The sequence below is a fragment of the Schistocerca piceifrons genome, chromosome 1 (genome assembly GCF_021461385.2).
Source record: "Schistocerca piceifrons isolate TAMUIC-IGC-003096 chromosome 1, iqSchPice1.1, whole genome shotgun sequence".
Lineage (NCBI taxonomy): Eukaryota > Metazoa > Arthropoda > Insecta > Orthoptera > Acrididae > Schistocerca > Schistocerca piceifrons.
In genome coordinates, this window is record NC_060138.1 from 706,631,210 (window position 1) to 706,658,704 (window position 27,495).

The 27,495-nt window shown below is 40.8% G+C and overlaps 1 long non-coding RNA gene across 1 annotated transcript; it reads right to left on the reverse strand.

Moving 5' to 3' along the window:
• LOC124783099 lies at positions 1 to 27,495 on the reverse strand. The gene is made up of 3 exons (XR_007015959.1): positions 27,437 to 27,495; positions 146 to 243; positions 1 to 67 (listed from the first exon to the last, which is right to left on the reverse strand). It is a non-coding gene; the product is annotated as an uncharacterized LOC124783099 (long non-coding RNA).

A 27,495-nucleotide genomic window follows, 5' to 3' on the forward strand; every position in this document is an offset into this window, starting at 1 on the left:
AAGTGCATGTACAGCGCACACATTCAGTAGCCAACAAACTCGAACATCAAGGCACCAGAATCAGGAGCTTCAAAAAGAAAAATCTATCTTTAGACATTGAAAATAAAGAAATACAAAAATGTAAAAAAGGAAATATGCCACATACAATAAAATAAATCCCCTAAAAGGTGCTATAACAGTCTTCTCCCTCACTTCTCTCATCCCAAAGGGGCAATACTAAAATATCCTGTTGTGCAAGATGATCTGTAACAGAAAACAGAAAGTATCACTGCACCAACATTGTAAAAATTGGTAACATTAAATCATAATACACTTGATTTTTACTAATCTAAAGATCTTTTGGATGAAATGATGAGAGTTATGAACCTTTTTGTTTGGGAAAACAGTCAGTTGATAACTCAGACACATGAAAATAATTTGCAGAAGTTAAGGAGAGTTTACTGTCATCCAGTTAACAGGAGTGATAAGGAAATGAATGCACATTTTTCCTTTGCTGAGCATGTGGTAAATATGCTGGAGACATATTACTGTAATGCAGCAGTGAGGCTTACTACGTAAAATTCTGAAGTATAGCATTCAATGGCAGCTGAATGACAGGATGATTATGTATTTGGTGGCAGATTTAAGAATGGACTTGATGCTATGACTGGCAGCAACTCAGAACTTAAAATGATGCATAGGGCCAAGAAGAGGGTACCCATAAAAAGTGGATAATAAAGACCAAGTGACTTCAAATTTTACTAACAAAAAGTTAAGATCAGAAGAAGTATTAATCGTTCATCCTGACAATGGTAATACATCAGTCATCATTTATAGAAAAGACTATATCACTAAGACCTCCAACATCCAACAAATAGATGATGACCCTACCTTGTTCCAAAAATGAGTGATGAATCCTAAGATACCAACCCTTTGTGCTCAAATTAAAAATAAGGACAGTTGACTGATATGTCTGTTAATTGACGGTATAAGGGACCTATGTAAACCTTGCTCCAAATACATGTTGCAATTATTATTTAAAACATGCCTATGAGGACAATTTTGCAATTTCTAATAGGAAGGAGTTAGTTCAGATTTTAAATGACAAAACTTTCCCACCTGATTGCAGTTTGCTCTCTCTGGATGTTAAAAACTTTCACACAGATGTTCCTTTGAATGAGACAATCATTATTATACAAGAATTCTTTTTAGATATCATTGGATGAACTCAGGTGAGACAGAAGTAGCAGTTGCATCTCACAACTGCTTCTATTAACAGTCATTATCGTTATGAACAGAATGATGGTTTGGCCATTGGCAGCTGCTTAGCAGGTGTCTCACAGACATTTTTGTCAGTCATTTGGAGTGTAAATATTTTAGGCAGGATGATAGCATTTCTGATCAGGTCCTCTTCTGTTGCTGTTATGTGGACAATATCTTTTTGTCTTCAATGGCCCTGTCTCTGACATTCCATTACTAACCGAATAATTTAATGCCTTACACCCAAACATGGTATTTACACATGAAGCAATGAATCATAACAGTACACTTAATTATTTAAACTTGCAGCTTCATCTTGATGGGGATGGACTTCTAAATGACATCTATTATAAATCCATGACTAGCAACTCTGTAATTCACACCTCATCCTGACATTCTCACCAGTGCAAAATGAGCTTTTTCAGACATGTGGTACACTGCATTAGTGAGATACTGCTCAGCCCATCTTCCATAGAAAAAGAATAAGGGAACTTGAAACTCAACACTGTAAGCATTCCTTACAGTTCTTCAGTAGTAGATAAAGTGTGTAAAGAAAAAACACCAGCAATAGAGCGTAAAGGTCTTACCGCCTCATTATTTTTGGAATCCAAATTTATGAGCATTCTGTTCATGGGGAATCTCTCCTATGAACTGGCTAAGCTTTTTAGAAACCAGGACATGTATGTTGTATTTACTGTTGGTAATAAAATTCAGCAGACATGTGTCCATTATGAGTGCCCCCACAGAGATAAGCATGCAGTATCTGGTGTGTACAAATTGGAATGCAGTGATTGTGAAATGGCATATACAGGCCAGACTGTCAGAATGGTTAAGACTAGGTTCAGTTAACTAAGAAAGGCCAGGCTAAACAGCATTCCACTTTTGCTGAGCATCTTAAGTCAAGTGGGCACCAGTTTCCCACACTGGAAAACTTGAGTATTATCTCTTGTTCAGAAGGCGAAAAGGCTGAATCTGCTCGAGGTGTGAGGAATTGTTAAACACCTGTATGTAGATCAGGCTAATTTGCTGAACGATCAACTGAGTAGTAAAAATTGAGTGTATTGCAATTCATTGTTACCAGTTTTTACGATGTTGGTGCATTATACTTCCCGATTTCTGTTACGTGTCACCTCACACAAAAGGATTGTTTTAATGCATATATACAAACTGAAGTGATGAATGAAAATTTGTACTAAGGGCGGGATTTGAAACAGGGTCTCCTGCTGACTAGGCAGATGTGCTAACCAGTATGCCACCTTGATATGTGGCTTTGCACTATTGCGCGGACTACCCTAGTATGTGTCCCTCCTCAGTCCACATTCCCATTCACATCTCATTTGGTATTACTCCTAGACATGAACAGCAATAGACTCTCCCAGTTGTCCAAAGCCACCATGCCAGGGTGGTGTAGTGGTTAGCACATTTGCTTAGTGAGATGGAGACCTGGGTTCAAATCTCAGCCTTAGTACAAAGTTTCATTCATCATTTCAGTCTGCATATATACATCATAGATGTTTGAGGCTTTAAAAGGTCTGTGGAACCATATAGTTTCATTTGATTGTTTTAATATTGCCCTTTTGGTGTAGGAGGAGTTTGGGGAAGATTGTTATGATGTTATTTAGGAGCTTTATTTTATTGTATGTGACATATTTTCTTTTTTACATTTTTATATTTCTTTATTTTATGTGATATATTTTCTTTTTTACATTTTTATATATCTTTATTTTAATATCCAAGAATAGTTCTTTCTTTTGGAGACTTCCAATTCTGGTGCCTTGTTGTTTGAATCTGTTGGTTATTGAATGCATGTGCTGTACATGCACTTCAATTTTAGTTAATTTTTTACACATTACTGGGTCTCTATGACATGCTTGACTCACTATGTATCATGCTACCATCACTTTACCTTATTCTTTTGCTTGTATATGGACATCTTAATGTATATTTGGTTTTATGTAATTTGTGTGACTTTTTATATTTTGCATATGCATTTTAGTTTATTTATTTTATTTAGCTTTATACTCATGTTTGTGTCTTATAGCTAGTTTTGCATGCTGTCTGGTTACCTCTACCATACTAGCAAGTGCTATGTGTGCTTTTTAGTCTGTGACAGTCATATATATTTGAGTACAAAACAGACCTATTGTGCCATGTGCAACTGATACCGTGTTTATACTTTTGTAAGTGTGGTCCTATGCTGTGCTGCTGTGGCCATCTGCTTAAGGTAAATGTACTGTTTCTTGAAACTTTCTTAAGTTTTCCTGTCTTCTACATACATGTTGTGCATTATCGTCATAATTTCTTTCCTTTAATTAGGTCCAACTCTCGTACTTTAAGACTATATGACAGATGAGTTTTATATCCAATTACTTTTCCATAAATTTTAACATACATTTTAGTTTAATTATTTGCATAGTAGAATAAGATAGGATGATGTTCCTCCCTGCATTTATTGTTTTCAATGGCTTCTTTACTTGTTTTGTAGACAATATGATTATGTCCCAAATGGGTGAAATGCATTATTGAAATGAAATAACTTTACAGTCAAGACTGTGTTTCAAGTTCAAATAATTCAAAATGATTGTTATACCAACCAGCCAGAATGAAATGTAATAAATTTTAGAATTTAAATGAGAGAATACTACCTACTGGTATTTCCTGTAACTTGGTGGAAATATTTGATAATAAAATTTGCAACTGTCTCCTATAGTGGTTCAAATTTTATGATATCAAAGATCTTGTTGGCACTTACTTTTGATGCTGTCTAACTGAAAAGTTGCAGTGTTTTGCATTAAGAAACTCAGTCAGTGCATACAGTGAAACAGCATCTTCAGAATGAGGAAAAATCACTGCAGGTGTACCAAGGGGATGAATACTGGGTTCAACCTTGTCCTTGTTTTGTTTAAATGACTTGACATCATATTTCCAAGAATGAGGTATTATAGTCCAGCCTTATAGAGAGCTTTCAAAATTTGAAAATGTAAATAAAATTTTCTTAAAAGCTAATAACTGGTATTTAGCAAATGGACTGTCACTGAACTTCGATTTTAAAAAAGAAAAAAAAAAAAAAACATGTGATTCTGTACTTGGGATTTGGTGATTCTGTATTTGTGATTCGGTACTGCACAAGGCCTCACCACACCATTAAAAATGATGCATGAGGGTAAAAAACAAATGAAAGAGATTATTCAAAACTATCAGGTCTTTATATTGATCAGAATCTGAATTAAAAGTCACATGTTGCAGATCTAAACAACTATACTCTGCAAATTTTACATTATGAATATTAAATTTTGTAGATGAAACTGTCAAAAGATTGCCTTACTTTTCCTGTTCTTTCTGTAATGTTATAGATCATCATGTTCTGGTAACTTGTAACTGAGGAAGAAAATGTTCATTGCACAGAAGTGTGTAATAAGGATATTATGTGGTACTCACTCCAGAATCACTTATAAAAGCTCTTTAAATACCTGGACATATTGACAACAGTTTCACAATACATTTACTCCTTTGTGAAGTTTGTTTCCAGCAATCCTGAAGATTCCTGGCTTTCTGTTGTATTGGCAAGATTGCAATGGATAATGAGAACTGTTACTGCAAGCAGCATGCTGACACCTTAGCATCTGCCAGCTGATTTATTGGTCCTTCAATTGTTATGTCTGAGCTGCCAGTTTCTGTAGTATCACCTAAAAAATAGTGGCTTGCTACAATATCTCCTTCCTTTGTAACACCCGGTCCCTGTGTCTTTAACTTAGACCAGTCTGCAAAAAGATTCTGTCTACACAGACAACAATGCATAATATTTAGAATTTTTCTCCTCAAGCACTAGGTGGAATGAGCCACAAGGTTCAGAGGCTGTGAATTTACTCTACAGCTTTTAGCTCTCTGGCTCCAAGTTCATACATGCACCACAATGCTCCCAAGTCTTATCTTATAACTAGTAGGTTACATCTTCCATTCTCACTTTTAACAGTCAAAAAGTTCCTCGTAAAATTGTACATCATGACTTACAGCTGCTACCATCACCTCTCGTTAGATGTGCCATCATGAATTTTCTGCACACTTCACTTAACACCACACCGATTTCTCAAGGATCCTATGTCCATCATTGGAAAATATTTCATAACACTACTCGTATTGCACTGTTCATGCACAGCAACAATTTTCACGCTCCATATCTATCGTTTGTACCTTGTGCACGATTGGTGATACCATCTATTGAGATCAGCACTACCGAGGGCTCACTTGCATGGATGGCTGTCCACCTAAGGTAGATAAAGGTTGCACAAAACAGTCAGAGCTGCTACGGTGCTGGATATTGTGACATTCAAGGTCACGGCCATCAGATACTGTTTCTTGATTCTGCTTCACACCGAAATTCATCCTTCTTGGGTTGCTAAGAGTTGGTTCAGGAAGAGGATTAGGTCCAACTTCATGGTGTTATTGAGCTTGGTGAAATTTTTCACTGGGTACACTCATAGCAGTTTTTCTGGCCAGTGCACCAGTGTCTTATGTTTAACCTAGTCATCTCAGTAACGATGGCTGGTAGATGGAATGTCAGTCCTGCCATGTCATTAACTGTGTCATAATTAATAACTCACTGCTATGCAGTTCAAGCCTCTTTGCCCCTGTGAGTCTATCCTGCTTGTAGCAATTTGCTCCCAACTCTACAGTGTTGTACACTGAGTAGATCCAGTGTAGCCCTGCTTGCTAGAAGTAGGATTGAGACTCCCTAGATGTCACACTGATAACCCTAGCCACCTGTTTTGCCTAAGGACAACTGAACTTCACCTGTGCCCATGCCAGCCTGCATTACTCAGGTTAGGCATATTGTAATCTTTGTAATACTTTCTGTCAGACAGTGCTGAAGTTCCTCTGCCACCATTACTGTGTGCCCATCCTCATCCTTTGATAATGGCATTATTTCCTTTGTTACTACCTTTATAAATTTTCCTAAGATTCCCCACCTTAATGTGTAAAGTTGAGTGGTGAAACTCCTAAACTGTGTGTGACCGTTAGCAATTGGGTACTGAATCAGCACATATAGAATGCTTGGTCTGTCTTAACTTCCCCTGTTGATATGTCATAGTACAGCAATAAATTTTGCTTGCACGACTCTGTAATGACTACTACTTCTGGTGGTATCTCCTCCTGTACATTCCATAAACCAATCAGATACTGCTTTGGGCAAAAATTGCTGAACTTAATTTTCCATGTACTGTGTAGCGAATGGCTCTTTGGAAACTCACCATTACCACCCCCTTATCCCAAATGCTGTTGGCTAACTATTATAGCAACATTGTGTCTGTTACCCTCATGCCCACTACATCCACTCAAGAGTGTATAATTTCTAGAGCCTGATTCATGGTGTCGAAGTTGACTTTGCTTACTGCACTACCTCATTCATCAGTTTCCATAACACATGGATATTATTCAAACCTAGTGTTCCAAAGTTGCCAGCTGAGTGGTATGCCACTCCACCACCACCTCATTCCCATTTTGCAGTTCTGAAAATGGTTTTCAGTAAGCTTCCCCAAGCATCTAACCAACCCCTCTTGCACTGCTGCAAGGTGTGTGGCTCTACATCTATTGTTTGCTGCATCTGCCCTCATAATCGTTTGTATGACTTGTGCAATTTATTGCATTCACCCCAGTTCTCTCTGAAAACACTTTTTCTCTCTGTATCATGTTTCAACTCTGAAAACACGTCCTAAAATCTCCTCACCTAGCTTCTTATCATCCATAAGTTAAAAACTAGTGGCAGTGTACATTGAGGACCAGTGAGAACCACATCTTCTTGCCTAGTAAAATGCAGTCTACTTTCCAGTTACCAGTCTCTGAGTGACCTCACTGCACCTTGGGTGAAGAGGTAAAGCACTGTCACCATGAAAACTCCTCTCATTCTCAACTCTGGTACACAGCAACCCATCAACAGGGAGCCACAGTTATTCTCACTTCCCTCTATGGACTGTCTACTGTCACCTGACATAATTCTTACACAATCATTGACCATGAAACCTATACATAAAACTACAATACCTGAAGCACACAAGAGCTTATTCTGTACATTCTTTTAATAGCACAATGCTGCTTCCTAACAATCACAATCTCTACATCTCAATGCTACCTAACTTCACAACCAATCTGCAACATACTGCAAAATGCACACAATATTACACCTAATTTCCTCAACCTTAATTAGTATGATACTTCTTGCACAGTTCACGCAATGTCATTGCGCCCCTCCTTACTCTCACCTCTTATCTCCTTTTTGTTTGCTGTGGGTGCTGATACTAATGGCAACCTTGAAAAGGTTGTATGTGTCCAGTGTGAAATGTTGTTGTTCTAACTGGCAACTGAAGCTTGACACTGATTGATGACATTGTGTCCATCACTTGGTACATCCCTGGTAATTTGTCACAAACATTTTTGTTTTACCCTTTGGGGTATAAGGAATTGATAACATCACCAATTGCCCTAGCATAAACTGCATGTAATTTTCCAGTACTTTTCCCTACTACATCTTGCCCCTCAAGGGCTTTGTTATTTGCTTTCTGCACATGCCTCCATACTTCTGTTAGTGTCTTGGCGAAACAGTGAACTGGCTGTCCGTCCTTAAGCCTGTCCCACGCGGAGTTAAGATTCGCTGCAGTACTTTTTGTGGCTCATGTGACAGCTCCCTTGAGGACTCTGTTGTTTGCTAGCAGGCTGCCCTGCAGGGAGCTGTGTGTGTTTCCCGTGATAGGTCAGGTGCCATTTTTCTTGTGAGGCCCAGTCGGGTTCCCTGCATGCTACCTACACTGGCCAATCAGGAGTCCTATTTGGCGACTGATGTCACAACGTACAGGACGGGAGCTCTGAGACATAACGTTGGCTGACCTGCGATCTTTCTTAAAGGATTGTAAAAGAAACTGTTCGGAAAAAAAAAAAAAAAAAAAATCCCACACGTTATAGTTTCATTCGCCAGCTTCATGATGAACTGCCTATAGTTTCGTTAACTGTCATATTTACTGTGATATTTTAGGATTACGTAAACTACCGCAAGAATTTCTGGAAGTTTACAGTGAAAAATAGAGGTCGCTATGAATTTGCGTTTGTTGCTTGTTAGGTCATATGTTGCTGCATTTGAAACGTAGCAAACATACTGAATTTTCCTTTAAACATTGAAAATTGCTGCTATCTATCTTCAATACAAAGAAAATTGGTCGTAAGTAAGGCGCCTTGTCCCGAGCTCCCGCGCCAGCGAGAAGGCTAGAACAAAATATTCACAAAATTCCTTGTATCTCGTAAACGGTTTCAGATACCAAAGCAATATTGTGGCAAACGACAGTATTCAAACAAGAGAGTATTTCGCCGTATGATTAATATGCGATATTCAAGCGACTACAGATTTTTTTCTTTTTTTCAATTCAAACAAGAGAGTATTTCGCCGTATGATTAATATGCGATATTCAAGCGACAACAGATTTTTTTCTTTTTTTCAATTGAGTAGCCCAGATGCAAAAGCCGCTAACTGCATAAGCGAAACTGAGATAATCGCGAAAAACTCGCCCCATTCGAACTATTAAAGACTTAATTTATTTTTCAAAAATAAATAAAAAATAATTAATTACCGGTACTCAGTGTTAATGGCTGAAATCTGCGATGAAGTTTTATACATTAAAATCTCAAGTGAAATATGACTTAGCGATTTTTGCACCCGATTAATGTAGTTAGCGGCTGTTGCAAATGTATCGATCCAATTGTGAAACAAACATTCGGCTGCAAAACCCGCTATTCGGTAATATGTTAGGAATGAGAGAAGGATGGAATTTAATTGTTGCGAATATAAACAATACGTTTTATTTCAAAGAGAAGTCTGAAAATTCAACAAAACTGGCAAATAAAAATACGAAGGTGACATTATTTTATCAAGAGAAACTGACTTATTTAATGACAAAAAGAGATCAGAAATGAATGTTCAACATTAAGCTTTTTTTTTAAAAAAAAAAATACATCTGCGTGCTTTCGACACCAAAAGATGTAGGAAATATAATAAGTTCCAAACTACATCTTAGTGAAACATCGATAAAATTTTTAGAAAATGATAAAATTGGTGGAAAGTTGCATCTTAAAACAGCGAAAAAAATGAAAGTGGCTGAAATTTGCTTTTTAGTGGCATCGACCTCAACATTGTCCATCAACTCAAAATCGCTTCCTGTTTTTTCGTTCTGAGGGCTGGCAGCAGTAGGAGCGACCCTAGTAGTGCTTTCCTGCTCGTCTAAGAGTTCGTCGTTGGTCGCCCAGCTTTCACCAAACTGGAGATCCAAAAGCTTTTCGAGGTCTCCGAAGATGGCTTCTGAAAGTTATACACCTGGTGTGATTGGTGTTGGGCCGTTTGCTTTGCCAAAATTTTTTTCCCTCTTCAGGATGCTCTTCCCCCCTCCAGTGAAAACGATTTTTTTGGCTTTTTGCATCTGGAAATGCCAGTCACTTTCACTAATCTTTCCGTATGTGTTATAACAATTAGTGTCAACACAGTTTTCATAGTATAATATTGCTTTAATAATACTTTTCATGTTGTTCTCTTTCTGTTCTGGAAACATTTCTTTTCCACTCATCTCTTTTCTGAGAGGGATCGTCACCCTTTGTCTCGTTCTGGTTATTTTCAACTACTACTACGGGTTCGATTTCTTGCAGAATTCATATTATTCCAATTACTCACACGTCGTTTGTACCATCTTCTGCATTTAAACCGTACATAAATTCGCTCATTTTCTTCAAGAAACTAACGCAAGTACATCAACACACACACACACACACACACACACACACACTGCTGGTCAGCTGGACTGTGATTGTGATCACCGGTGTATTTTTCAACAGATTATCGGCAGCGAAAGTTTCAGTGTTGCGTACGTGTTCGCTACAGCACAGTCAGACCTAACTCTGAATAAGAAAAATATCCCTTCTAATTCTAACAAACTGAAATTTAGGTTTGAATGTCTAAATTGGTAAGTCTGACGTCAAATAGCGTGCTTTGCAGCAGGACATGGCACGGCGACCGCCATGCCTGTTGAACTTGGCGGACTTTGTTCCCGCAGACAATGTGCAGTTAGTGGCCTTTTCAACCGCACACGATTTTCTACAGTCATTTTCAACGGTTTATAGCGGGTTTTGCACCCTAAAACCTGTTCCAACGTGCAGGAGCCGAAAAAATCTATACGGCAGTGTGCTCAACTCAAAATCGACAGAAAATGCGTTTAGCTGCTTTTGCATCTGGGCTATTCAATTGAATAATGTATTATTTAAGTGCCCTCAATAGCTGGTAAAACGAGAATTTCTGTGGTTTTGGAGTAATATATGTGCTGGTAGGTTTCTTGGGGAATCGCAGCCCATTCTTCACTGAGTGCTTCACTCAGGAGAGGTATCGATGCTGGTCAGTGAGGACTGGCACGAAGTCGGCGTTCCAAAACATCCCAAAGGTGTTCTATAGAATTCAGGCCAGGACTCTGTGCAGGCCAGTCCATTATAGGAATGTTATTGTCATGTAACCACTCCGCAACAGGCCGTGCATTATGAACAGGTGCTCGATCGTGTTGAAAGATGCAATAGCCATCCCCGAATTGCTCTCCAACAGTGAGAATTAAGAAGGTGCTTAAAATATCAATGTAGGCTTGTGCTGTCATAGTGCCACGCAAAACAACAAGGGGTGCAAGCCCCCTCCATGAAAAACACGACCACACAATAACCCCAACGCCTCCGAATTTGACTGCTGGCACAACTCACGCTGGCAGATGACGATCACCGGGCATTCGCCATACCCACATCCTGCTATCGGATCGCCACATTGTGTACCGTGATTTGTCACTCCACACAACGTTTTTCCACTGTTCAATCGTCCAATGTTTACACTCCCTATACCAAGCGAGGCGTCGTTCAGCGTTTACCGGCGTGATGTGTGGCTTATGAGCAGCTGCTCGACCACGAAATCCAAGTTTTCTGACCTCCCGCCTATCTGTCATAGTACTTGCAGTGGATCCTGATGCAGTTTGGAATGCCTGTTGATGATCTGGATAGATGTCTGCCTATTACACATTACGACCCTCTTCAACTGTCGGCGGTCTCTGTCAGTCAACAGAAGAGGTCAGCCTGTACGTTTATGATTAGATTAGATTAGATTAGATTAATACTAGTTCCATGGATCATGAATACAATATTTCGTAATGATGTGGAACGAGTCGAATTTTCCAATACATGACATAATGAGGTTAATTTAACAACATACTTAAGTTAATATAACAACTTTATTTTTTGTGTTTTTTGTTTTTCTTTATTTCTTGTTTTTATTTTTTTATTTTTTAAATATTTTTGTTTCCTTTTTTTTTCTTAATTTATATCTAAAAATTCCTCTATGGAGTAGAAGGAGTTGTCATTCAGAAATTCTTTTAATTTCTTCTTAAATACTTGTTGGTTATCTGACAGACTTTTGATACTATTTGGTAAGTGATCAAAGACTTTAGTGCCAGTATAATTCACCCCTTTCTGTGCCAAAGTTAGATTTAATCTTGAATAGTGAAGATCATCCTTTCTCCTAGTATTGTAGTTATGCACACTGCTATTACTTATGAATTGGGTTTGGTTGTTAATAACAAATTTCATAAGAGAGTATATATACTGAGAAGCTACTGTGAATATCCCTAGATCCTTAAATAAATGTCTGCAGGATGATCTTGGGTGGACTCCAGCTATTATTCTGATTACACGCTTTTGTGCAATAAATACTTTATTCCTCAGTGATGAATTCCCCCAAAATATGATGCCATATGAAAGCAATGAGTGAAAATAGGCGTAGTAAGCTAATTTACTAAGATGTTTATCACCAAAATTTGCAATGACCCTTATTGCATAAGTAGCTGAACTCAAACGTTTCAGCAGATCATCAATGTGTTTCTTCCAATTTAATCTCTCATCAATGGACACACCTAAAAATTTGGAATATTCTACCTTAGCTATATGCTTCTGATTAAGGTCTATATTTATTAATGGCGTCATACCATTCCCTGTACGGAACTGTATGTACTGTGTCTTATCAAAATTCAGTGAGAATCTGTTTACAAGGAACCACTTAGTAATTTTCTGAAAGACAGTATTGACAATTTCATCAGTTAATTCTTGTTTGTCAGGTGTGATTACTATACTTGTATCATCAGCAAAGAGAACTAACTTTGCCTCTTCATGAATATAGAATGGCAAGTCATTAATATATAATAAGAACAACAAAGGACCCAAGACTGACCCTTGTAGAACCCCATTCTTGATAGTTCCCCAGTTTGAGGAATGTGCTGATCTTTGCATGTTACGAGAACTACTTATTTCAACTTTCTGCACTCTTCCAGTTAGGTACGAATTAAACCATTTGTGCACTGTCCCACTCATGCCACAATACTTGAGCTTGTCTAGCAGAATTTCATGATTTACACAATCAAAAGCCTTTGAGAGATCACAAAAAATCCCAATGGGTGGTGTTCGGTTATTCAGATCATTGGACTGGTGAAAGCATATATGGCATTTTCTGTTGAAAACCTTTCTGGAAACCAAACTGACATTTTGTTAGTACTTCATTTTTACAGATATGCGAAGCTACTCTTGAATACATTACTTTCTCAAAAATTTTGGATAAAGCTGTTAGAAGGGTGATTGGACGGTAATTGTTGACATCAGATCCATCCCCCTTTTTATGCAAAGGTATAACAATAGCATATTTCAGTCTATCAGGGAAAATGCCCTGTTCCAGAGAGCTATTACATAGGTGGCTGAGAATCTTACTTATCTGTTGAGAACAAGGTTTTAGTATTTTGCTGGAAATGCCATCAATTCCATGTGAGTTTTTGCTTTTAAGCAAGTTTATTATTTTCCTAATTTCAGAGGGAGAAGTGGGTGAGATTTCAATTGTATCAAATTGCATAGGTATGGCCTCTTCCATTAACAGCCTAGCATCTTCTAATGAACACCTGGATCCTACTATATCCACAACATTTAGAAAATGATTATTAAAAATATTTTCAACTTCTGAGTTTTTGTTCGTAAAGTTTTCATTCAATTTGATGGTAATACTGTCTTCCTCTGCTCTTGGTTGACCTGTTTCTCTTTTAATAATATTCCAAATTGTTTTAATTTTATTGTCAGACTTGCTGATTTCAGACATGATACACATACTCCTGGATTTTTTAATAACTTTTCTTAATATAACACAGTAGTTTTTATAATTTTTGATAGTTTCTGGGTCACTACTCTTTCTTGCTGTCAGATACATTTCCCTTTTCCGGTTACAAGATATTTTTATACCCTTAGTAAGCCATGGTTTGTTACAAGGTTTCTTACGAGTATATTTAACTATTTTCTTGGGGAAGCAGTTTTCAAATGCATTTACAAAAATGTCATGAAATAAATTATATTTTAAATTGGCATCAGGTTCATGGTACACCTCATCCCAGTCTAACTGCTGTAGGCTTTCCCTGAAATTTGCAATTGTTAAATCGTTGACTGAACGTACTACTTTGGAGGACTGTTTAGTATTGCTGAATGGAGCTATGTCATATATTGTAACTGTACGTGTCCTGTACGTGTGCTGTACGTGTCCCTTCACGTTTCCACTTCACTATCCCATCGGAAACAGTGGACCCAGGGATGTTTAGGAGTGTGGAAATCTCACGTACAAATGTATGACACAAGTGACACCCAATCACCTGACCACGTTCAAAGTCCGTGAGGTCTGCGGAGCACCCCATTCAGCTCTCTCACGATGTCTAATGACTATTGAGGTCGCTGATATGGCGTACTTGGCAGCAGGTGGCAGCACAATGCACCTGATATGAAAACGTATGTTTTCGAGGGTGTCCGGATACTTTTGATCACACAGTGTATTTACATCAGTTGCTGCTTTTTGATTCTGTTGCAGTTTCAACTGCATCAGAATCCCAGTGAAATGAATATTTATAATCTCAGCTGTATTTTGGCGAAAGAAACAGATCAATATGGCAACAAAAACTCTTATGTATTACCGAAAACTCGTCACTGATAACGTTTCTCAGAAGAAAAATAGAGGTGGTGAGAAGTCTGGGGAAAATAAATCGCTGCTTCGGTTGAAATTTCGTTGAAATCCTATACCCCAGTGTATTTTTCCACTGAAACTGGGCAACGTATTTTATTTATATATCTAAAAAATGTAAGTAATAATGATAACAGTTAACTTCAGATAACACGCCATCTTTTCTTTCCTTTTCCTATGCAGAATGAGGGATTGTACTTTTCACCACAAAAATCTTTTAGTTTGTCAATGCTATTGGTAATCTGTACCCCTTGAAGGGTAGATGACAGGCTTTTGCAATTTAAATGTTTTCATATTTCTCAGATCACTGAGACACAAAAATGAAATTCTTCAGCCAGTGCCAGTCCACATCATTCATTATCATACATACACTGGGGAAAAGAATTTCATTAAAATTTCAACTGAATTATCGATTTATTTCCGCCAGATTTCTTATTCTCTTTAATTTTCTTCAGAGAGACGTTATCAGTGTCCAGAGTTTAGAGTAAACGGTAAGTTCTCTTGTTGCCACGTTCAGATTTGCTGCGAAACAGAGTTGGTAAATATTTATATCGCTGACATTCTAATGCAATTGGAATTGCGACAGAATCATAAAACAGCAACTGATGGAAAGACAAGTCAATAATTATGAAAATTCCTTTTATTGGTATAAAAATAAAACCACAGTAATTCTCTTTTCACCAGCTATCGATGGCATTTAAATATTACATTACTTCAATGAAAAGGAATTTAGTCACTTGAATATCGCAATAGATATGGAAGTTTGGCATATTAATCATACGGCGAAATACTCTCCTCTTTGTGCACTACCATTTGCCAAAATCTTGTTTCAATATCTGAAACCGTTTTAAGGAATATCTCTTTCTGGCTTTTTCGCTGGGCGCGAGTTTGGGAAGAAGCACTTTATCTGAAATCCATCTTCTCGAGATTGGTAATAGTTAGCAGTATCATTGAGAGCTTAAACAAAAATTCAATATAGTAGCTACGTTTCGTATGCAGCAATGTATGACCTAACACGTACCAAACACAAATTTATAGCAACCTCTATTTTTCACTGAAAACTTCGAACTTCTTGCAGTAGTTTACTTTTTCCGAAAATATCACAATAATATTAACGAAATGATAGGCAGTTTATTAGGAAGCTGGTAAATGATGCTATACGATGTGCAAGAATCAATTTTTTGTACCAAATACGTCCTTTACAATAGTTTTAGAAAGATTGTAGTTAGGCCAGCTCGTGCTGTTCACAGAATCAAGCCAGCCAGCTAGCTTCCGCGCTATATCCTAAGAGGTTCAGCGTGTGAGGTAGCCATCACCCCCACCTGCAGGCCAGCAGTCACGTGCATCATCTAGCAAACTTGCGGAGAACCTTAATCCGTGTGAGACAAGTTTTACTGATTTTCAGTGTTATCATGTCAAACAGTGAAGGCATCTTTCTTCCATACAACACAGGGAAAGACCCAGAACTAGTGTGAACCTTCGATTTGTAAGCTGCCATAACAAATGTCAAGTATGTTTCCAAATCATCATGATGAGAGTTCACATAGTAAATCTGCATTCTGTCAGTAGTATGACACACTTGTTTCTCTCTGCCATTAATCTGTGGGTGCAGCGGACTAGCTCTCAATTTCAAAACCCGTAGCAAATGCCACAGTTGTTTCATCAAGTACGACAAAATTTGTTCCCTGATCTGTGATTACCAAGTCAGGTACACCAAACTTGAGCAACGTGATGTTGACCTTGGCTTGCACCACTATAGTTGCTTGCTGATTCAGAACAGCGATCATTTCCTCTTACCATGAGAAGTGATCAGTTATCGTCAAAATGAAATGGTTTCCCACTGTACTCCAGTTAAAATGGGCCTATGATATCCATTCCTAAGAGCTAAATGGTTTAGTTGCTTCTAGTAGTCTTTTTAATGGTACTTGCTTATGGTTCGTATCTACTCACTGTGCACACTGTACACAATTCTTTACGTATTGGACAGTGTCTTCTTGCTTCCATTCCACCAATACCATTCACCACCATCTGGTTTGTTGCGCTCTGACCTCCATCCCCAGACAGAATGCGGTCATGTGTTTCCCTTAATACTTCCTCCTTGAGCTTAGCTGGTAATACCATGTGCAACTCCAACCTAGTTGACTTACATAACAAGTTATCACAAATCCTGAACTGCAGCATCATGTACAGCTTGCAGTCGGCTTGCACTGCTTGCCACTCAGCGAGGTCATTGCGGCCTAGCATCTCAATTACTATTACCATCCTGCTCAAACCATTGGCTTTCTGTGTGTCTTGCCTAACTTATGTACAACTTCATGATCAAATTTGCTCAACATCGATGCTCACCTCGTGAGCCTACTAGAAGTGTCCTTCAATTCTAATAACCATTTTACTGCTGCATGACTGGTTACCACCTTGAATTTCTTCCCATACAAACAACGCCAGAATATATAATTCAATATATTAAGCTGATCATTTCTTTCTCTGTTGTGAAATAGTTCTTTTCTGCCTTATTCAGTTGTCACGAAGTGTAAGCCCACAGGATGTTCTTCACCATTTAGTACCTGACTTTAAAACACACCCTATTCCCTGATTGGAAGTGTCACATGACAGTACAAACTTTTTCTGATAGTCTCAAAAATATTAACATCAGGCTATATGTGTCAAAGATTCTTTCAACCCATTGAATGAGACTTGTTACTCCTTCGCCCACTCAAATTTCGCACCTTTTTTCAATAGTTGCATGAGTGGCTGTGCAACATATGCAAACACCTTCACAAATTTTGTATGATAATTAGAGAGCCCCAAAAAAACATGCAGCTCTTTATTCACCTTGTTGTTGTGGTCTTCAGTCTGAAGACTGGTTTGATGAAGCCCTCCAAGCTACTCTGTCCTGTGCAAGCCCCTTCATCTCCGAGTAATTATTGCAACCTACATCCTTCTGAATCTGCTTACTATATAAATCTCTTGGTCTACCCCAACGATTTTTACCCTCCACTCTTCCATACAGTACTGAATTGGTGATCCCTTGATGTCTCAGAATGTGTTCTACCAACTAGTCCCTTCTTCTAGTGAGGTTAGGATCTGAAAAATCTTGTACCGAGGTCAGTCTTTACCCCTTCTTTACCGATTATATGTGTCAAGTAACCAATTTCCTCCACGACAAAAGGATACTTCTCCTTGCTTGTGATGTGCATCATGTAACCTTTGAAAACATGCTCTCAGATATCCCTCGAGAAGACAATTATATCATTGAGGTTCGTCAAAAATTGCTGACGTTTCAGCTCTCTTATTACCTCATCCAAAATCTGCTGAAATGTTGCTGGCGTATTCTTTAATCCAACGGGCATCCTCTGGTATTGATAATGACACCAGGGAACGTCTTCGCCTGGTCCTCTGGAACCACCTCTAACTAGTGGCACCCTCTCCTAAAATCCATGACAGAGAAGTATCGGCACTGTCCGAGGGTAATTGATGATACCCATGATATTCCAGTATGAGATTTTCACTCTGCAGCGGAGTGTGCAGTGATATTAAACTTCCCGGCAGATTGAAACTGTGTGCTGGACCGAGACTCGAACTCAGGACCTTTGCCATTCGCGAGCAAGTGCTCTACCATCTGAGCTACCCAAGTACGACTCACGCCCAGATGTCACAGCCTTACTTCCGGCAGTACCTCGTCTCCTGCTTTCCAAGCTTCACAGAAGCTCTCCTGCAAACCTTGCAGAACTAGCATTCCTGAAAGAAAGGATGTTGCGGGGACATGGCTTAGCCACAGCCTGGGGGATGTTTCCAGAATGAGATTTTCACTCTGCAACGGAGGGTGCGCTGATATGAAACTTCCTGGCAGATTAAAACTGTGTGCCAGACCGAGGCGGTAGAGAACTTTCCCGCGAAAGGCAAGGGTCCCAAGTTTGAGTCTTGGTCTGACACACAGTTTTAGGTAGGTAGGTAGGTAGGTAGTTAGTGTTTAACGTCCCGTCGACAACGAGGTCATTAGAGACGGAGCGCAAGCTCGGGTTAGGGAAGGATTGGGAAGGAAATTGGCCGTGCCCTTTCAAAGGAACCATCCCGACATTTGCCTGAAACGATTTAGGGAAATCACGGAAAACCTAAATCAGGATGGTTGGAGACGGGATTGAACCGTCGTCCTCCCGAATGCGAGTCCAGTGTGCTAACCACTGCGCCACCTCGCTCGGTACACAGTTTTAATCTGCCAGAAAGTTTCACCCATGATATTGAGTACTGGGTATGAATCTGCTACCGTTTTACAATTAAGATGACAACAGTCACAGCAGAGTCTATATTTTTGGAGCTGTATGATGACTTTTGTGGATGAGTATAATGGTGGCTCCCCATGGACTATCGCTTTCTTCTATTATTCCATCGGCTAGCTGTTGTTGGTTGATGAACTCCTCCATAATTGCCTGTAAGGGCTATGGTATATGATACAGTTTCAGATATACTGGTGCTTCATTTCTTGTTGGAATTCGATGTCGCTACCTTTTCAGTTCCTTCCAGACGCTCTACCTTCTTGCATAATGCAGATTTAACAGCGGCCAGTGGTCATGGTTCACATTTGCCATGTTCCAATCATCCTCCTCTATTTTTCGCTATGCCCGCATCTCGTGGTCGTGCGGTAGCGTTCTCGCTTCCCACGCCCGGGTTCCCGGGTTCGATTCCCGGCGGGGTCAGGGATTTTCTCTGCCTCGTGATGGCTGGGTGTTGTGTGCTGTCCTTAGGTTAGTTAGGTTTAAGTAGTTCTAAGTTCTAGGGGACTGATGACCATAGATGTTAAGTCCCATAGTGCTCAGAGCCATTTGACCCATTTTTTTATTTTTCGCTACGTACAGTCCCTTTGTAAGATTCATTTCACTGGCGCCAAAATTATCTAAATTCACAGATACAATTTTCTCGCCGTCTCCATCTTGTATGTGCACAGTGCTTATTCTCACAAAACAACGTAATGGCTCTATTATACACAACTTATCATTAGGTAACTCAGGCCCTGCATTCAATCAAAGCAACTTCCCAGTGCCCCTTGGCACAATATCATGTTAATTAAGCTTTAGTGCTTTTGTATGCAATTTAATTGATTTGTTCCCGTAGTCAGAAAAACGATGCAACAGTGTTTCACTGGTGACAGTTCCCCCAGCTGGAATGTCGTCCCTCTAAATTCCACCATACGTCGCTGAAGGTCAAATCTGTCATAATCTTAGAGAAAGTGTAATCCCAACTTACATGAGACACTACTTCATCACATTGTTCAGAATGAACCGTCCCAATCTGAAAATTTAATACTGCTGAACCTTATGTCTTCACATCATTGTGTCTCATCCCAAGCAACCTATGGTGTGGCAGGTTCAATATATTCTGACCTGTGAAGTACTGGCATACCACTGACACATGCACCCCTGTTTCCATCAAAAACTTATATTTTCTGTCTCTCAAAATTCCCACTGTGCCACATTTCGCCTCTGCACACGTATCTGTAGCATCAAAACTTAACAGGAATGCTGCTCGGCAGACTTAGGGTTCTCTTTTGTGTTTAATATCTGTCCACTTACCCCATGTCAAGGTTTATCAGTGCTTCCACCGTCCCATTGTTGGCATCCAGTCACATCATATCTACCTCACTGAGGCTGCCAACAGTGTTTCTGGACATGCCCTGATCGTCTGCACCTATGACATTTCATATTAGTGGAAAGCACCCCTCGCTTGTCACACACACATGTTGCTATATCAGTTCCATAGCCAGCCTAACAGCAGTGTATAAGTCTTGCAGGATACATGTCTGAACCTTTCTAGACGTATCGAGCGACAGGCCACTCGGAAGGTATCTATTGCCCTATCTTTGGCTTCTTGGAGAACAATCTTATTCACCTCGTCAGTGTCCCCCAATTCGTATATTTGTACATTACTCTCGCGATTCCTATTTGCGAAACTTTCTACTGTTTCACCATGCTTCTTCTGGCTTAATTGCTCACAGAAAAATCTCACAAACTTTTGCTTTTTATGCCGTTGTAGCAGGCCTTCCTTCAACTGATTAAATGACCGTGCATTCCTCAACCCCTCTGAACACCGAACAAACGTTTTTGCCTTTCCAAACAATCATAATTTCGTTACCCGCAATAACTGATAATTTGACAAACCTCCCATCCACGCTAATGGTACCATATCATTCAAGAAAGATATTACATCCTCACTGACTTAACAGAAACGGAAGTAATTAAGTTGGTTGTGGCTGGAACCATGTGAGTACCAGTCTACTCAGTTAACGCTAACTGTTTATCTTTAATCACGATATGCCCTAATAACTCCATCTTATCTGCTTTCAACCATGCTATTTCATTAAGTAAAAACTGTAAAGCGTCCTGCTGGACTAAACCCTGTGTCCCAAACTCTGTTACTGTGGAACCTTTATTCGCAGTATAAAAGAAAATATAACACAGCATCAGCCAACACTAGCCCACACACACTCACAATTACAATACAATAACCTGCACTTAATGCTTCATCATGAGCCATCTCGATTCTGTGCTTGTCTTAGTCATATGGCCATACTGGTGACAACTAAAACACACTACTACAATTGACTCAGCGCACGGTGGAGTGTGCCCAAGTAAATTACATTGGGAACACCTTGCAAAACAGCTTTACTGACATAACATTAATATTCCACCTAGACCCCATCTCCTCTGCACACGAAAATATAATCAAACAGTTCGTCCACTCATCCTTACTGTGTGATGATACTTCGAATGCGGCTGTGACGTTGTGTTACATGGACATCGAGTCTGTGCAGCACTGGGTTTCGGTTGTGAGTCGTGGCGGGGTTGCAGGCTAGTGGCAACTCTGATAAACAACATCAAAAACCAAAAATGGTTCAAATGGCTCTGAGCACTATGGGACGTAACTTCTGAGGTCATCAGTCCCCTAGAACTTAGAACTACTTAAGCCTAACTAACCTAAGGACATCACACACATCCATGCCCGAGGTAGGATTCGAACCTGTGACCATAGCGGTCGCGCGGTTCCAGACTGTAGCGCCTAGAACAGCTCAGCCATCCAGGCCGGAATCAAAAATCAAATATTTTATTTAAACTCACGTGACTACATTCATAGCGCCACGGTGGGGCAGCCAAGGACCCTCTCAGCATGTGGTTAGGACGGCGCGCTTTGCATAACCATTTGTCGGTCAGTAGGTCTTGACGTCTGCATCCAGGAAAGTTTGTGCCAGGAGCTCGTTCAGCGATGCATCCTAGTTAGACGTTGCACGGCGGCTCACAAGAGGTGCCAGCGATAAGGAAAACTTTCGGAATAATTGCAGCAGTCGACAGCCTCCAGTGATGGATCGTTTCTGTGGGTGACGCACATGGTGCCAAGGCAACCGAGCCAGTGCAGAAGGGTGGGCGAATGCAACGTCCCTATCTCGATCTGCTGCCCTCCAGGGCAGAAGTTTGGCTACTGGTGGAGTGAAATTGGAGGCAGCGCACCAGAGGAAGGAGGACTTGGTGCTAGGTAGACATCGCGGCTCAGGAGGCTCGAACTCGTAGCGACTGATCGCTGTGCCATATTGCTCCGGTACCTAGTGCAGACATTTGTCGCAGTAGGCGCTGCAGGGCTGCTGGTACCTCTGCTAAAACCGACTGTCATTTGTAGGGGTTATGACCTCACATGTGCTGACACACTGCTTCCAGTATGTTCGGAACAACAAATTCATGGCCCAGCGACGCAGAAACACTTTGGCACATCTTACAGGAGCCTTGCCTTACTGCTGCATTGGCAGGATTGCGGTGCTTGGACTGGCCCGCCTCGTAATGCATAAAGAGCCCTGTTTTTGCCAGCAGTTTGCCGACATCTTCGCCGGCGGCTTATGGCTATTGCGACTTAGCTGCTAGTTACCGCAGTGCATCTCAAAATATAGTAGCGGCACTAGAACTTTTCAGCTCTTCTGTTATTTTTCATTTCCCTGTTTCAGTCAGTTGTTGCCTAATGCTCCCTTTGAAATTCCCCTCAACCTTTTGTTCTTTCAATTCACCCAGGTCCCATCTCCATCATTTCCTACCTCTCTGCAATTTCTTCGGTTTTAATCTACGGTTCATAACCAATAAATTATGATCAGAGTCTTCGTCTGCCCTTAAAGTGTTTTGCTAAAACCGACTGTTAGTTCTGTTATTTTTCATTTCCCTGTTTAAGTCAGTTGTTTTTCTTTCAATTCAACCAGGTCCCATCTCCATCATTTCCTACCTCTCAGCAATTTCTTCGATTTTAATCTACGGCTCATAACCAATAAATTATGATCAGAGTTACCAGAAGGAGATTTTCACTCTGCAGCGGAGTGTGCGCTGATATGAAACTTCCTGGCAGATTAAAAGTGTGTGCCGGACCGAGACTCGAACTCGGGAGGTTCGCAGGAGAGCTTCTGTAATGTTTGGAAAGTAGGAGACGAGGTACTGGCAGAAGTAAAGTTGTGAGGACGGGGCGTGAGTCGTGCTTGGGTAGCTCAGTAGTAGAGCACTTGCCCGCGAAAGGCAAAGGTCCCGAGTTCGAGTCTCGGTCCGGCAACAGTTTTAATCTGCCAGGAAGTTTCATGATCAGAGTTTTCGTCTGCCCTTAAAGTGTTTTGAGCCGGCCGCTGTGGCCGAGTGATTCTAGGCACTTCAGTCCGGAACCGCGCTGCTGCTACGGTCGCACGCGTGACCGCTACGGTCGCAGGTTCGAATCCTGCCTCGGGCATGGATGGGCGTGATGTCCTTAGGTTAGTTAGGTTTAAGTAGTTCTAAGTTCTAGGGGACTGATGACCTCCGAAGTTAAGTCCCATAGTGCTCAGAGCCATTTGAACCATTTTTGCTACGGTCGCAGGTTCGAATCCTGCCTCCGGCATGGATGTGTGTGATGTCCTTAGGTTAGTTAGGTTTAAGTAGTTCTAAGTCTAGGGGACTGATGACCTCAGATGTTAAGTCCCATAGTGCTTAGAGCCATTTGAACCATTTTGAAAGTGTTTTGCGGATTAATATCTTATATTGTAATATCTGCTGTACCATTCATTATTTATCTGTATCCCTCGGATGCCCCCACGTACTTCCCGCGTATACAACCTCCTTCCAAGATTCTGAAACCAAGAGTTACAAATAATTAACGTGTGTTCTGTGAAAAACTCTGCCAGGCGTTTCCTCTTTCCTTACTTTCCTCCAGTCCATGTCTCTTACTATTTTTCCTTCTCTTTCTTTTTATACTATCGGACTCCAGTCCCCATTAAATTAATCTTCAACTCCCTTAACTATCTGAATAATGTCTTTTATTTCATCATACATTCTTTCCGAGCTCTCTATCATTTGCAGTGCTAGTAGGCCTATATACTACTGCAGAAACTATCTTGGTTGCGGTAATGAATTCACCATACTGTTCTTAGTAGCTTATTCACATTCTCATTTTCTTATTTCTTATTGAACCTAATCCTGCAGTCCCTTATGTGACATCGTGTTGATAATACTCTACTGACCAGATGAGTTGTTCATACTGCCACTGCTCTTCACTATTCCCACGGCACTAATAAAATAAAACCAAACGACAGACTGCTCACATTCGTCATTGACTTCTCCCCAGCGGAACTGAGCTACTAGGTGCCAACTTGATAATCATTGTTTTTGGGTGCAGAGCTCGTTGATTATTCTGAATTATTGACATCTCCTTAACATTGTAATATTATGCATTCCTGCGGGATAGGGAATCTTGACTTCCTGAAGTGCGAGGTATGTCAGTCTGATAGTAAATTTTAATGATTTAAATAACGCTTTGAGTAGTTTTGTTATATCCAATATACACTCCTGGAAATTGAAATAAGAACACCGTGAATTCATTGTCCCAGGAAGGGGAAACTTTATTGACACATTCCTGGGGTCAGATACATCACATGATCACACTGACAGAACCACAGGCACATAGACACAGGCAACAGAGCATGCACAATGTCGGCACTAGTACAGTGTACATCCACCTTTCGCAGCAATGCAGGCTGCTATTCTCCCATAGAGACGATCGTAGAGATGCTGGATGTAGTCCTGTGGAATGGCTTGCCATGCCATTTCCACCTGGCGCCTCAGTTGGACCAGCGTTCGTGCTGGACGTGCAGACCGCGTGAGACGACGCTTCATCCAGTCCCAAACATGCTCAATGGGGGACAGATCCGGAGATCTTGCTGGCCAGGGTAGTTGACTTACACCTTCTAGAGCACGTTGGGTGGCACGGGATACATGCGGACGTGCATTGTCCTGTTGGAACAGCAAGTTCCCTTGCCGGTCTAGGAATGGTAGAACGATGGGTTCGATGACGGTTTGGATGTACCGTGCACTATTCAGTGACCCCTCGACGATCACCAGTGGTGTACGGCCAGTGTAGGAGATCGCTCCCCACACCATGATGCCGGGTGTTGGCCCTGTGTGCCTCGGTCGTATGCAGTCCTGATTGTGGCGCTCACCTGCACGGCGCCAAACACGCATACGACCATCATTGGCACCAAGGCAGAAGCGACTCTCATCGCTGAAGACGACACATCTCTATTCGTCCCTCCATTCACGCCTGTCGCGACACCACTGGAGGCGGGCTGCACGATGTTGGGGCGTGAGCGGAAGACGGCCTAACGGTGTGCGGGACCGTAGCCCAGCTTCATGGAGACGGTTGCGAATGGTCCTCGCCGATACCCCAGGAGCAACAGTGTCCCTAATTTGCTGGGAAGTGGCGGTGCGGTCCCCTACGGCACTGCATAGGATCCTACGGTCTTGGCGTGCATCCGTGCATCGCTGCGGTCCGGTCCCAGGTCGACGGGCACGTGCACCTTCCGCCGACCATTGGCGACAACATCGATGTACTGTGGAGACCTCACGCCCCACGTGTTGAGCAATTCGGCGGTACGTCCACCCGGCCTCCCGCATGCCCACTATACGCCCTCGCTCAAAGTCCGTCAACTGCACATACGGTTCACGTCCACGCTGTCGCGGCATGCTACCAGTGTTAAAGACTGCGATGGAGCTCCGTATGCCACGGCAAACTGGCTGACACTGACGGCGGCGGTGCACAAATGCTGCGCAGCTAGCACCATTCGACAGCCAACACCGCGGTTCCTGGTGTGTCCGCTGTGCCGTGCGTGTGATCATTGCTTGTACAGCCCTCTCGCAGTGTCCGGAGCAAGTATGGTGGGTCTGACACACCGGTGTCAATGTGTTCTTTTTTCCATTTCCAGGAGTGTAGCTGATGTACATACACATGTCACATAATGTGAGGAACACTGCTGTTTTGAGAAAGAAATTGTTAATGTCTCGTTTCGAATTCCACTGACTTGAGGTTGGTAATCATCAACTGGAGGTTAATTCTTTTCTTCGATTAAAAAAAACTAAAAAAAGAGAATCCCAGACATACGGAAAAACCGTTGCTTGCAAAACATTCTTGATACTTGTTGTTGAATAATAATTCGATGCATTAATAGAGTAATTAATAATCGGCCCTAACTTGGTAAGATGAGATGAATGAAAGTGAAGCAGCAGACTCTTTAAAACAGGAGTATCCAACCTTTTAGCTTACTTGGGTAGCACTAGAAGAAAACGAGTATTTTTGGGCCGCACATAATATGGGCTACTTGACACTAACAATAACCGCTCGGAGAGGAAAAAGAAAGATAAATAAAAATTTAAGAAAAACAGGATGGACCGATGAGAGAGTGCATCGTGTAGCTGGATTTTCAAATTGAAACTATTCAATTACCGAAAGAATACTTTTTTTACCCATATGTGATTGATGCTCACTTCTTCGGCGCATTGATACTTGCTTTGGGCTGCATGCGGCCCACGGACCGCGGGTTGGACACCGCTGCTTTAAAACGTGCATCCAAGTATCTCTGACACTCTGCACTGTCTTTTCACGTGCTAGTCGTGTAGTGAAATATTATTGATGAAATTCTAGGGAGAATAAAATAAGAATGAGTCTGGCAAAATATAGTAAGCTGTAGAATGTACAACAACATAGCTAGCAGTATTTATTTTATGGAATATCTATGGGCGTTTCGAAACAGACTACCATTTTAAAACAACACACCTTTTCTCCAGTGGCTTCAAAAAACCAGAAGTATACGCACCGTAATACAACAATATGTGGCTATAACGATTATTCCGGAAGTAGTACTAGATGAAGTGTATGAAGTCATTCGAGGTACAAAGAAAGGGGAAACAGAAGGCGCCTACAGTGGAGTTGTGACAGAAATGATTGAAATTTGGTGGGGGGAGGGGGGGGCAAAGTAATACAAAATGATCTTGTAAAATAGTAATTTAAAGGATGCCTGCAGAGGAATAAAATTTCCTAAAAGTGGTGAAATGTTATTACTCTATTTCATAAGAAAGGAGATAAACAAGACATATTAAACAATAGACCTTATCGGCCTCTTCTCCTTAATGTACAAGACGGTCACTATCTTTTCGCCAGAAAAAACGTTTTACTCGAGCAAATGAAAAACCCAAGCTTTAAAAGTGGATATAGGGCAATGGACTATTTGTAAATCCTGAATGAAATTACAGAAAGAAGCAAATAATTTCAGTTATCACTTTGTCTGCGATTCATAGCTTTTTAGAGAGCTTTTGATTCAGTTCCAACCAAATCTGTACCAGCAGCATTTGACCTGCCGTGCGTTAGTACAGTGAAAAATATGTACGTTAATGTACGAGACTTTTGTTGGGGGTGGATTGCTGGGACGCAGAGTTTACACCAAGTAGTCGAAATTTCGGTCGCAAGCAGGAATACGACAGCGTAGTAACGAACACGGATGGGATATTTAAAACCAGCAGGAAAAGTGCATCCACTATGCTGCTAGCGCTTTTCAAGTGAGTCAAGCGCCATCATTCAGCCATTCGCATTTAAATTAACCGACAGATCCAGACCCGGCAATTAATAAAATCACTGGCAGTAGACGGCTCAGGAGCTGTCTTCTCTTCAGTGTCTTGTGTTAGTTATGAGTTTCTTGTTAACTGTGCATTTTCAGTTTTTGACATTCGAGAACACAAAATAAAACATATCACTCTGAACTCGTGTATATTTTTTATAATTACTTTACTTACTTACTTAATGTCCGTAAGGTTGCTTTGGGAGAAAACCATCAACTGCACAGGTCCGGCAAAGCG